The sequence below is a fragment of the Panthera tigris genome, chromosome C2 (genome assembly GCF_018350195.1).
Source record: "Panthera tigris isolate Pti1 chromosome C2, P.tigris_Pti1_mat1.1, whole genome shotgun sequence".
Taxonomy (NCBI): domain Eukaryota; kingdom Metazoa; phylum Chordata; class Mammalia; order Carnivora; family Felidae; genus Panthera; species Panthera tigris.
Window position 1 is genome coordinate 61,082,997 of NC_056668.1, and position 14,174 is coordinate 61,097,170.

Consider the following 14,174-nt stretch of genomic DNA (forward strand, 5'->3'; position numbering starts at 1 on the left):
TGAAGTAGTCAGTAGAGTTACATGGTTGCAGAATGTTAGTGACTGCTGTTTTTAGGTTCATAGACTTTGCAGTGGGACCCTTGAAAAAAAAAGGTTTGACTTTGAAAGACTTACAAGAATTTAAAGTGATTTAAATGCAGTTCTAGTGAAAAGCCCTTACTTTCAGCTGTGTGATTCTCTGGGTCTAGGAAATACCACAGACCCAAGGCTATGTTTCATGCATCTTTGTATTTCTCAGTTACCAAACCCAAGGTCTTCCATGGAAAAAGTGCTCCATGAATTCCAGTTCACTGGGATGGATGGAGAAAGGGAGTGTGTGTGTCGGGAGGTAGGTAGTTTGTTGGATGCAAAGTTTTGGCAAGTAGGGGGGTGTGGGCATGTGCCCTTTGACAGCCACAACCCAATGTCTTTGGACTCCTCCTTTTTAGCTTTGCCTTGGGGGCTTACATAATATTCTTCTTTGTCATCCCAGTGCTATGTCAACAGAGATACTCTCATGATTACTGTCTTAGGTATAATAAACTCTGCTTTCCTAGGGATGTGAGAGTCTTTGTTCATAAAAAAAAACCCAGAAAAGTAGTTACCTAAATGGAACTTGCAACTTTTCTCAGCTTTGGAGATTACTTGAAGACGAATCGTTTCTGAATTTAGTGCCCTTCTATTCTTGGCCCACATCTTTCTCATCTTGATTACTCACCAAGTCTACCTTTTTACAGGTCTCATCCTATTTCTCTTCATAGACCAAACTGTGCTTTCTTGGGTTCCCTGGATATCGCCATGGTCACAGAGGGGTGTACGTCTAGCTCAACAGGCTTGATCCTCAGCTTTAATGGAATTCTGTCTTTCAACTGACTTCTCAATCCTTTATGAACTGTCCTGTGAGATCCCCATTTCTAACCTGGAGAAAGCAGAGAAGCTCTATATTCAAGATCGACAGGGATTTGAGATCAAGAGAGCTCTTTAGATCTGTTTACCTTGGGATTGATGACCAGTAAAATGTTTAGTTTAGATCAAGATTGTCTTGATGGGAAGAGCTGCCTACAATGAGGTGTGATATAAAAGTTATTGAGGACACTATTCACCCCCAAGTTACTTTACTATTATGGCATTGAAAGTGCTTTGTGGTTATTGTTTATTACCTAAAGTCCTGCATTAGAGATGCTCAGTCAGATCAACCCAGATAGACCCAGAATCATTTTCTAGCCTTGTCCATTACTGGATCTGTGACCTCATGCAAATTGTTTCAGTTTCCTCATTATGTAAAATGGCAAATATATGCCCTATGCAATTGAGGCACAGAATAGAAATAATGGATGTAAAGTGATTCTTGGTGCCTGATGTGTATTAGATGCACAATAAATGAGAGCTATTTATTATTTTAGTATTTATAGGCTATTCCTCTATAAGCCACTCACTAAAATATGAATATGCCCTCTGGAAAGAGTAATACACTCCATTTATCAGTTTAACTAGCTTTCACCTTGGAAAACAGATAGGTTCTAAGGTATGAGACAAAGAGAGAAGTGTATGTGGGAAGTGCCCAAGGGAAATGGGCAGGTATAGCAGGAGGGTAGAGTCCCACTGGACACCTGTGGTTGGGACTCTTGGGTAGCCAGGGGATAGCAGAAGAGTGATGGAAGCCTAGGAAGGGGAGGTGACAAAACTGGGTGTTGCCCACGGACTACACTGGACACAGTCACCTATCACTAAGAGTGGACTAGTTGTACCTATGGGGATGATGCTAGAGACTGAGGTAGATCAGGTCACAGAACTTCTGGCTTTGGGAAAGGTCCTTCATCACAGCTGTGGCTCAGGAAAGCTTACAAAAACTATTCTCTGCTGTCTCCAGCTGTAGCAGAAGGGAGTTTGGTCAGAGACAAATTGGACATTTCTTAAAACATTGTATGAAGACCAAATAAAAACCAGACAGCACATGTATTCTTTTAGCTGGTCATTTGACCAATTGTTTGCTCAGGGGAGACTGACTTTGGAAAATTGATCAAAGACAGAATCTAAAGGACTCTTTCCCATTTCATCTGTATCAACTCTCATTTTTGTGCTTTATTTATAGAGTAGTTAGATTTTGTGAAATAATAGAAAAAATATATATTGGTCTCTATCTCCAGTTCCTGGCACAAAGCTCCTAAAATCCTTGTAATTTCCCAAATGATAAGAGTAGTAGGAACATTTGTTCTAATATTTGGTCTTTGACCCAAGTTCCTGACACAGAGCTCCTAAATCTCTTGGAATTTAGAAATGTCTATTGCTCTAATGAGGTGACTCTTGGTGGGCTTCTAGACAGCTTCAGAATGACGGTTGGTTGCCAGACTGACCAAGCTATGATTAGAAGGTTGGAATTTTCAGGTCTACCCCTCATCCTCCAGGAAGAAGAGGGGAGCTGGAGATTGAGTTAATGATCCATTCTTCCTACATGATGAAGCCTCCATAAAAATCCCCAAGTACCAGGTTTAGAGAGCTTCTGGGGTGGTGAACAAGTCTATATGCCAGGAGGGTGGCACACCTTAACTTCACAGGGACCGAGAAGCTCCTGAGCTCAGCACTTTTCTAGACCTCACTCTATGTATCTGTTCACCTGGCTATTTATTCATATTCTTTATTATATCTTTTTTTAAAAAAATTTAATGTTTATTTATTTTTGAAAGAGAGAGAGACAGACACAGCATGAGCAGGAGAGGGGCAGAGAGAGAGTGAGACACAAAACCTGAAGTTTTTCCAGGCTCTGAGCTGTCAGCACAGAGCCTGACATGGGGTTCAAACTCACAGACAATGAGATCATGACCTGAGCTGAAGTCAGACACGTAAACAACTGAGCCACCCAGGTACCCCTTATTATATCCTTGATAATAAACCATTAAATGTAAATGAGAGTTTCTCTGAGCTCTATAAGCCTTTCTGGCAAATTATTGAACCCAAGGAGGGGTCATGGGAATCCCTATTTAAAGCCAGTTGGTCAAAAGTACAGGTGACAGGGGTGCCTGGGTGGCTCAGTTGGTGGAGCATCTGACCCTTGGTCTCAGGGTCATGAGTTTGAGTCCCACCTTGGGCATGAGCCTACTTAAAAAACAAAATTAAAAATATAGGTGATAACTTGGGGACTTACAGTTGGTGTTTGAAGTTGGGGCAATCTTGTAAGTCTGAGCCCTTCACCTGTGGGATACACACTAACTCCAGGTTAGTGTCAGAATTGTATTGAATTGTAGGACACCTCACTGGTGTCAGAGAATTGACTGATGTGTGGAAAGCCCACACATCTGGTGTCAGAAGTATTGTGCGGTAATTGTGTGAGAGTAAAGAAGAAACAGAGGAGTGTTTTTCATAGATTCCCTTTGCCCTGTACCTGGGACACTAGTTTTGTGTGTACTTCAACTTTTTTTTTTTTTTAAGTAATCTCTACATCCCACAGGAGGCTTGAACCCACAATCCCAAGATCAAGGGTCACATGCTCTACCAACTGAGCCAGCCAGGCATCCCCTGTGTGGTGTTTCAAAACTGAAGACAATGATTTCTTTTTACCATACTGTGGTACAAAAAAGACATGTCACTGGAAAGGTTGCCCATCATCGGTATGTGATTATTTTTTATGAGCTATACTCTTAAGTCCAGCCTACTAGAAGCTCTCCATCCATCCCTCCCTCCCTCACCTTTCCCAAACCCTGAATTTTCCATCTAGTAGCCCATCAGAAATTCTCTGAAATTGACCTAGAATTAAGAAGTGGGTGATTTGATCATTATATGGAGCATTCATCATGGAAGGTGGGGGTGGCAATAGTTTGCTGCCTTCCTAGTCAAGCAAAAAATATCTGGAGGATTAAGAGTTTGCTGGGCCTAGTGAGCAACTTAACGGGTGAATTATCTGTGCTATCACTCTAGTTTCTTCCTGAGTTGGATCCACAAACAGATTTATTTTCTTCCTATGCATTTTTTAACTGAGTGATAAATTTATAAAGCATTTTAAAGAACACCTGCCATGTTTTATCAAGGGTCTTTGATGCCTCTTAAGAACAAACTCAATCCCAGAAAAACCTCACAAGCAAAGGAACAGCCAAGGGAATGCAGCAGCCATCTGGAATGCCTGACCAAAGCAGGAGATATGCCTAGTTGTAGTACAGTAAGTGTGAAGTCTTGTTTTTTTAAAACTTGGCCTAGAATGTTGATTTAATTACATTTAAAATAAGAGAAAGAAAAATAGTTTAAGATGCAATGTTCTCCAGTTGTAATTGAGGGAAACAGGCCATTTTAAGGAAGCGTCTGATCAAGGCCATTCAGCGAGGTAACTTGGTCAACCAGAGGGAAACAAACAGAACTACCTAGAATATAACTTAATACATTAAAATTCTACTAATAATTATAATTTATAGCAGTTCTGGGCATTGTTATACTTAATCCTCACCACAGATATGCCAAGTGGGCATTGAACTTCCTATTATTTAGATGAAAAAAAAGATAAAATCTATCAAGTATTGACCTAAGTTTATAAAACCAATGAATGGAAGAACTTGGATTTGAACCTAAAAATTCTTCTCTCACAATATCACACTGCCTTCTTACTTGCTTATTTATTTCACACAAAGTAAATGTTGTTTTGTCATTAACCATATATTCCAATTATTCATTCAATATTCATTTAACCAACATTTGTTGGAAACCTATTTTCCAGAGATTATAGGAGATACAATAATTCATAAGGCAAAGCTCTCATCTCAGAGTTTATAATCTTGATAGGGAAATAATTGCAACACAAGGCAGAATGTAAAATATGCCAAGAGAGAAGTATGTGTCTCTGCTTTCCTATTTCTCCTTCCCTCAAATAATCAATAATTAATCCTACTTTGTATTTTGCTCCTACCTGTCTTTCAAGCAAACCAAATGCTTTGCATATATTATCTTGTCAACACTCTGAATAGTAGAACACCTTCATAGTTCAATTCCAAACACCTACCAGTTTGTAAAACTGTGTGTAGCCAATCTCACCCTTTCTCATGTCAGAGCAGTGACACAGTGTCTTACAATAGCATCAGTGATCTCAAGTACACAGCACCTGCACTTGGAGGGGGCACACACCTCAGTTTTACTTATATCTGCATGGGGACACAGCCCAATTTTTCTTTTATAGATTATGGACTGATAATCCAGGCAACAAGGCAGTAGTGGGGGAGAAAATGAAAATGATGAAGCAATTTTATTCCATTTGGCCGGCAGCAGAAAGCAAACCCCAAAGAGAAGGGGCACTGAATGCTGAGTTATAATAAAGGCTACCATTTATGGTGCTGTGTGCCTTACTTTCATTATCTCACTTAACCCCTGCACTCCCCACCCCAATTCAAAAAAATTTGTACTTAATTTGGGGGGCAAGCACTCTTATTATTTCCATTTCCCTACAGGTGAGGGAACTGGAACTCAGATCAGTTAAACTTGACTTAGGCCAGGTAGTTAGTCTAAAATGAGCTGGAGTTCAGTCACAAATCTGTATCTTTAAAGCTCAGGTTCTAACAACTATGTTATACCCCTTTCCAAATAGGGAGAATCAAGGAAAGCTGCATATAAACAGAGGTTGGGTGCCTGGGGAGGCTGTGACAAGACCAGGCAGACAGGAATTGGGAAACACCCAGGTTCAAGGTGAAGTCATGAATAGTGTAACAGCTCAGTTGAAATGATGGAAGCTCTACTCAAGCTATCTTAAAACCATAGAGGAATTTTTTGCTCAGAGAACCAAACTGTGGCAATAGTGGGGGAAGTATAGGTCCTGTGGTCTTCATCTAGGCAAATGAGGACCTCAGATTTCCATATCTGTCTCCCCATACTTCAACTCTACTTCTCTCTTTTCACTCATTAACACCAGCTCTCCCCATGAGGCTGCAACCGTGTCTATAAGCTGCCTCAGGTTTTTGTCTTTAAAGCTTCATAACTTGTGAGGAAGAAGAGCTATTCCCATTAATTTTAGTTAGAAAAATCCCAAGAAAATTTCTGATTGGTTTTGCCTATGCTATTTACATCCCTGTGGCTAGGGTAACACTCTGATTGGAATCTTACCCCAACCAACCAAACTGTAGGAATAGGAAAACTGCTGACTTTTCTAGAAAAAGAGGAAAAAGAAAAGTTTGATTGACAATAACATATGCCTCCTACAAGCCGAAACCAGATTAGCCATCAGAATAACGGACATAAAAAACTAACCATGTATGGGATATATACCTTAAAATCAGTTGTTGTTGTTGTTTTTCCACCTAATAAAGCTTCCTGCTGCCAAAGATAATCCATGGCAGTCCAGGATCTACAACATCATAGAATCACAGAATCCTTCCATGTCCTGTCTCTCCCCATTGTGCACTATGATCCATTCACATTGTTCTTCTTTTGGCCACTTCTTGTATGTACCAAGCTCATTCCTTCTTAGTTTATTCTAGCTATTCCTCTGATTGCAATGATTTTCCCAGTTATTCAGATCTCAACTCAAATACCACCTTCTTAGAGAGGACATCCAGAACTACCTTTTTATTATAAGGCAATCCCTGGCCAGTTTTGTCTTGTCATAATACATGAGACCACTGACATTCTCATTCACCTCTTTTCTCCTCTGTTTTTGCATGCTGTTTAGCTTCCCTAAAACATGAGTTCTGTGGGAGCAGAGATCTTTTCTGTCTTCTTGCCCATTGTAATGTCAGCACCTACAATAGTGTCTGGCCACACTATGTAGGCCCTTAATACATATTTGTTGAATAATTGATGAACCCTACACTTGGAAGGGACTACAACATTTAACTTGGTTATTTGTACATAAGAGTTGTTTCAAACATGTTTTTGAATGAATGAAAAATAGGAGAATCCTGGAAATCAGTATTTTTGAATTTGTGGTGGGAATATTGCTGAATTTGAATAGTATAACCAAGACTTCAGATATTCACACCAAAGTTCAATGGCAAATACCCACCTCCCCATTCCACATTCTCATTAGGTGTGTGAGCTGTGTGAGTGATATTTTGGAAAAGACTGGCTTCTTATGTGACTATCGTGTATTGAGCAGTGTCATATGACAGACACCATGCCAGGTGTTTTACATGGGTTAGCTCCTATTCAGAGAGTCAGAGTAGTAGGTCACTTGCCCAGGGGCCAAAGTTTGTCAAAGACAGAAATGAAAGTCTTTCACATGTGCTCTAGCAGATCAAGAAGATTCAGACTTGTGTGTTTGATCAGCTCTAACAGTTGATACCTGCCCACAAATCCATCTCATTTTTATCTATGCCTGGCACATGGGCAGATGAAACTCTATTCATGGTTGCCCCAGAGGTTTTTGTCTCTTAGGACAGTGGTTTCAAAGTATAGGCCTCAGAAGGACATCATTATGTACCGAGGAGATGTTAGAAATGCAAATTCTCATGCTTCATTCTTGATCTACTGAATCAGAAACTCTGGGGGTAGGCCTAGCAATCTGGTTTAACAAGCCCTCCAGGTGATTCTGATTCACACTAATGTTTGAGAATTGTTGCTTTAGGGCATCTTTTGAGAAGCCAGATAATTTCATTGGAGGGTACCTAAGTATCCGTGGAGAATTCTACAGCCCAACCCTGGGAATGAGAAATGAGGGTAGAGTGAACAACAGTCCTGGTTTGTCCAGGACTGAAGGAATTCCAGGATGTGGGATTTTTAGTTTTAAAACTGAACACTCCTGGGCAAACCAGGATGAGGTGGTTACTGCATTAGTGTTTTTACTGCTACCAAAACAAATTACCACAGACTTACAGCTTCAAACAACACATTTATTCTCTTTGCAGTTCTATAGATCAGAATTCCAGTGTGGGTCTCACTGGGCTAAAATCAAAGTATAGCAGGGCTGTTTCTTTCTGAAGGCTTAACGAGAGTTCATTTCATTGCTTGTTCCAGTTTCTAGAAGCTTCCTCTGTCTTCAAAACCAGTAATGTTGCATTTCTGTGACCATTCTTCTGTAGTCACATGTCTCTCTGACTACAGCCAGAAAAAACTCTGATTTTAAGGACAATGTGATTAGGTAGGGCCCAACTGGATAATCCAAGCTAATCTTTTCACTTCACAATTCTTACTCATATTTGTAAAGTCCTTTTGCCATGTAAGGTAACATAGTCACAGATTCCAGGGAATAGGATTCACATATCTTTGGGAAGCCGTTATTCTGCCTACCACAGTTACCATAACTGGAAGCCAAATTTAAGTAATAAATACAGAATTTTCTGTACTAAAACCAGTGAAGTCCTAGGCAGAACCTATATAAGCTGGTCCCTTCATTGGGGTGAGAGAGAAGGCAGAGAAGAGCCATCTTGCCATTGTGGTGGCCACATCATGCAGTGGTCAAGGAGGTTCTGACCTAAGCAGAAGTCAAAAGGAGACAGATCTGTTTTTTCAAGTTGCCTGTTCCGTGATTTTGTGTAACCTGATTCCGACTTTCTCTTTTTCGTGCTTGTGACATTAGCTCCCATCTGTAGACATTTTTTGTCTGTGTTGAGTATAATCATACTAATTTATTATTAGTCACTAACCATGGGTAATTCACTGTTGCTTATAAAATGCTACATTAACTACTGCTACCATTTAGTTATCAAGTTTTGATGGGAGCAAAAACAAATCACGACTTTAATTGTCTGAATCTGGCTCTCTGTGTGTGATCAGCATGTGATCAGGGCCTTGCTGAGTCCTAAAGAGAACCAGTGAAATACATTCACAGGAATTCAGGCAGTAGTAGTAGCTCTTGCAGGGAAGTAATGTTCCATGGGTGTTTTATTGTGTATAGTATATAGTAAGGATTTATTTGTCCTGTGTAAATATCTGTCTCTTGCTCCACCATCTCTTTAGATGAAATGCCACCAAACAAAATGTCATCTAAAATGGCTAGAAATAGATGCACATATACAGTATTTATAGCGCTGTTCATGAATGTGTGAAACCACTGAGTGTCCCTCTTCTTCATGGTGACCTGGATGCTGGGAATAGAAGTGGAGTGAGGGCTTTGCCCAGTTCTGCTTTACATTATGACATGGATGCTTCTCTGTAAAGGAGAGAACACAGTCCTGGGAATGAAGATAGACACGGAAGGACTCAAATCCCAAGTCCACCCCTTATTAGCTGTGTGACCTAAGGAACATTTCTTATCTTTCTGAGCTTTATTGTCCTCATCTTAAAAAAGAAAAAAAAAATAACAATACCTTATATTTGTTGTGAAGATTAAATAATAATATTATACATTAAGTGGTACAGAGTGGGCAGAAGTAAGTGGCAATTATTAACATTACTGGTTCACTTTTCAAAGATATCTTCAATGATAATTGAGGGTTTGCAAAGGTGTTGTAGTGCAGTAGTAGCTATTTTCACTCCTTGAAAGACCAGTCATTCAACATGCTTTCTATTCTGTGTCAAGATGAAACTGATAGCCTACAAATTAATAAATGAATTATCTCTGTCTTGAAGCAACCACACTCTTCCTGGAGAGATGACACTGGCTTGAATTAGGGAATCAATTAGTGATGTTTGGAGGAGAGGAGAGCATGCTACACTATGAGGGAAGCATGAGTTGAACCAAACCACAGAGGTAAGATGCAACCCTGATCTGTGTTGGGAATTATATGTAGTTTGGTATTGCTGCAATGTAAGTAGATTAGGAAGGAAGTGGTCAGCGTTGTGGCTGAAGATGTCAGCTGAAGCATGAAAGAGTTCCTATATGATGGCAGGGAATGTGAACATTATCTGTGCATGGTGGGGATCCATTAATGGTTTTAAGTGGGGAATGATATGATCTAATGATGTGATTTAAAATATCCTCTAGCCAGTCTATGGAGAATGGATTGAAGGAGAGAAGGGAGTGAAAGAGAAGTTGGGGAGATCAGTTAAGAGGCTCTAACAGTTATGGTATATGCATTAAACAGAAACAAACTAAGGTACCTCATGAGACTTCAATTATAGAACTAAAGAGTGAGTGTGAGCAGAGTTAATGGAACCACCAAGACTGTTAAAACACCCTGGGGCTAGCAACAATGGGAATCATTCCCCACTCCCAAGGGCCAAGGGAAGGGAATAGTGAGAGCTGGAGCCATGGATGGGGAAAGCACTCTGTTAAGAGTTGCAGGAGTTGGGTTCCCCAACCAGAAGTTGATTCCAGAGGAGGATTCGTGTGCAAGTGATTTATGCAGGAAATATTTCCAGGACAAACTAGTAGGGGAAGAGGTCATGCATAGGTTCTATATCATCCACATATGGTGGAAGACAAGTGCTATACAATGACTTACAAATCAGAAGTCTTCATGCCAGGTCTTCTGCCACTTAACTCACTCAAACTCCCTGGCTTTTAGTTTGATCATCTGTAAAATGGGGAAAGTGCATCCTCACATAGCCACTGTGGGAATGAAATAAGGAAGTATGAGGGTTTTGTAAGGGGTATGCCTCTATAAGGTTCTATGACAAAGAAAACTCATAGATATTTTAGCCTGACTCATCTGGGCAATGTGAGTTCAGAACTGGGGCCACACCTGGAGGTTGGTCTTGGGTCTTCTGGGCCTTATGCTTTGGGCCTGATGTAAATAATCTTTGAAATAGTTCCTGGACACTAATGGCTATCATTTTATGACAAATAAAAAAGGTCCTACTGAATGAATTTTTAATTTTTTATGATGGTGGTTAATTTGGAGAAATTTTTAAAAAGATTTTTATCTTTTAAGTGGATATAGCACCTAAATGACGGTATATTGGTACAAATTACCATGATTATTATATTTTTAAAGGGCAAATGTATCTGATATTGAGTCATTATCATAAAATGGGCTCTACTGGCCAACAATATTGTTATCTTGTTTTTGGAAATCTGACAGTATATCTCAGATGAATAGAATTGCTGCCCTCTAAAATGATGTCAAAATGATGTCTAAAATGACTATTGTCATTTTACCATTTTATATTTCCCTACACTTTTCTATAAACATCTAGGTTATAGAATAATTTATCACTAAATGAAAACATCCATGACACTGTGAGACAGTTTAGTAAAACTTTTTGATATGGAAGACTCTCTCATTCAAGAGACAGGCAGCATAGCAAGAAAGGTGTCAGGGTATCTGATTCCATTGTGATCGACACACAGGTTACTTCCTCCAATGACAGCAGGAAATACTGGTAACCTTGGCAACACCGGTGGCCCTTCCCATCCTTTCTAAATTGAAATAGCTGTTGCTAGGATACATCCTAAAGCAAAAAGAGGGGAGAAGAGAGGAGCAAGAGAATGAGAGAAATGAAAATGGGAGGGGGAGAGAGGATAAAAGAGGAGAGAAAATATGAAAAGAGAGGATGAGGAAGGAAGATAAAAGGAAAATATAGAGTGATATTTTAAAGGTAGGCTTCTGGACCTGAAAGAGACTGTTGAATTAGTGCCAAAATTAGAGAACATGGAGTGGGGGTAAAAGTAGAATGTTAGTTCCTGACTTACTGAAAATCAATAATTCGTACTTCATTTTGACTTTGACTTTTCTCAGGCAAGCTACTTATCCTTAATGTGGGTGTTTTAATATTGCTTCAGAAGGGAAATGTTTACCAGCTCTCTTTTCTTTACCCAAACCTCCATCAGCATTCTCCCTTCTGATGCCTCACTTTTCCACTAGCCTGAAAATGAAATATCTGTGGAGAATAGCATTATATTAAAATGCAGTGAATGCCTTTCTGTCAGGAGGGCACAGACAAAATTTCTCCAGTGTCTAGAGGAAGCCATAACCCCATCATCCGTGCTTCTGCTCTCGAAGTCTCCTTTCCATCCACGCATATGCTTGGATAGTGGGTAAAGCAAATAGTTGCAGCAGCTGACAGCCTCTGAATTCAGGGGAAAGGTTGTGGTTGCCCCGGGTGAGTGTGGCTCTGTGTAGCAGGCGAGTCACATCATGCAAGACTTACAAATGAGGAGAACTGATAGCCGAAGGGTTCCTTCCTCTTTCCTTTAGTGTGGAAGAGACACCCTGGGTACAACCCCCATTTCCAGAAAATGAGTGGATTACCCAAGATAGAGCCATAAGTAAGTGTCTTTGAAATCTTGGGCATTTTGCTATAATTTAAGGGATTTTGAATGCTGTTCCCCATGCCATATTTAGCACCTAGATGAGTGCCAGGAACATGGTAGGTGCTCAATAAGTGCTGAAGAATGAATGAGTGAAAAGAAATCACTTGCCACAGTCATCTCTCTGTTCCCAATCTTAGTTCAGGGGGTGTCCATCTCCTTTGATTGAGTCAAAGCTGAGGAGATAGAGTGATATTTTTTTCCTAGAACTCATAGCAATGAACTTTCACAGTCTTCCTGAGGACATGAATGAGAGACTATGTAGTGTCTGGTTCTGCTATAGCCATTTATAAGCATGGTGGCCTAAGATAAGAGCTAATCCTAAGGAAGCAGAATCAAGAAGGAAGGACTCTGACTTTCTGCCCAGAGGACTGTTTCCAAGGTCTCCCAAAACTACACACTCTTGAAATGCCATGGAGATCAGTGTTTTCCACAGTACACTGGGTGCCACAAGTGAAAAGAGATGCTGAGATACCCTTTTCCCAATGCAGTGTCCCACTTTGCTACCTGGGCATTGAATCAACATTGTTTGTGTTTTTCTTTACCATATTTCTAAAAACAAAGCAAAACAAAACAAAACAAACAAAACAAACAAAACAAAAACAAAACCAACCAGCTCTCTTTGCTTCTTCTGGTAACTCCCTTCCACATAGACTTGGTCCCTAGTGCTTTAGATTTGGCTGAGAAATAGTCTTCCCTCTTTCACCTCATTACTCCCACTCTATAGCTGCTCCTGAATTCTTTGGATTTTCTTACAAACTTTCTTTTTAAAGATATTTTCCATTAGTGAAAATCAATGAAACAGACACCAAGAAGCTTCCCACCCAGTAATTTATGATAGTCCTTCAGATAATCTGAGTTTTAGGTAGGGCTCAACCAGGATGCACTACCACATGAAAATAAAAGAAATTCTAAAGGGCGTATTCATTGCCAACATTGTACAGCTTTGAATATAATTCATGATTTATATAATCATTATAAAATTTAAAACTCAATATTTTTTATGTCCCTGTTATCTCCCAGGCACTAACCAAAACACTGGTTACTGCTGTCATGGAACTTACCATCTAGTGGGCATGAGAGATAGGTCATCAACAAATGAACAGGATTTCAGGTCATGATATGTGCTACACAAAAGACAAAACAAGGTGATGTGATAGGGTATCTGACTGTAAAATGTCCATCTTACCTGGGGTGGCCAGAATGCCTCTTGGAGGAAATGACAATTGAACCAAGATCCAAATGATGAGAACTAGTTGATCACATGAAGAGACAGGGAGAGGTTGGTCTAGACAGAGGAAGCCAAGGTTGAAAACCCTATGGTGGAAATGAGCTTGAAGTTTCAAAGAAAATTAATAAAAGATTAATGTGGCTGAAGCAGGAGAAAGAGAGCGTTCTGGAAAGGACAGAATCACATAGGGTCTTGAGACCATAGGAGGAGGTCGGAAGCCAGTTCAAAGCAAAGGAGCATTATGTGATTTTAAAACAGCCACTCTGATGCTTTGTACAGAGTTGATTATTGGGAGGCAAGGACACCAGCAAAGTGATGTCTAGGAGATAATGCAGCAGTGTAGTTGAACGGTGCTGGTAGCTTGCAGTAAGGTGAGGCAGTGCAGTTAGAGATTGGATACAGGCAGTGACAAAAGGAGAAAGAATCAAAGATAACAACTAGGGTTTGGGCCGTGCAACTGGGTGAGTGGGGATAATGCACTACAGGAAGATTTGGGATATAATATTTGGAGGGAATGAGAGTTTCATTGGATCTAATATGTTTATGTAGGAAGTTGAATACATTAGGCTGTAATGCAGAGAAGGGGTCAGAACTGGAAATGTAAATTGTGGATTAATTGGGCTGTAGATGGTGTTTTAATTATACAGCTGGATGAGATCACCTGGGAGAATGGAGATAGACCAGAGGGCCAAAGAATTCCTATATTTAGAGGAGGCCAGGCAAGCCGAGGAGGAAATGCTAACAAATACGAATCTAATAAAGAAATGCCATAAAGTTGGATAAAACCAAGAGGATGGTGTCAGAGAGGATAACTGTAACTGTGTTGACTGTTGTTGAGAAGTCAAGTTAGATATGTAAGAGATGTAA

The 14,174-nt window shown here is 40.0% G+C and overlaps 1 long non-coding RNA gene across 3 annotated transcripts in view; it reads right to left on the reverse strand.

Annotated features, from left to right (window-relative positions):
* The window catches only part of LOC122230488, a 115,593-nt gene that overhangs the window by 87,926 nt on the left and 13,493 nt on the right, over positions 1-14,174 (reverse strand). For 2 of the 3 annotated variants that reach the window (XR_006207465.1, XR_006207466.1), the window contains 2 exons: positions 10,269-10,375; positions 7,762-7,998 (listed from right to left, as the gene is read on the reverse strand). This is a non-coding gene — a long non-coding RNA (uncharacterized LOC122230488). Of the gene's footprint in view, positions 1-7,761; positions 7,999-10,268; positions 10,376-14,174 lie in introns of those variants that run through there. The other variant, XR_006207467.1, reaches the window with a different exon arrangement.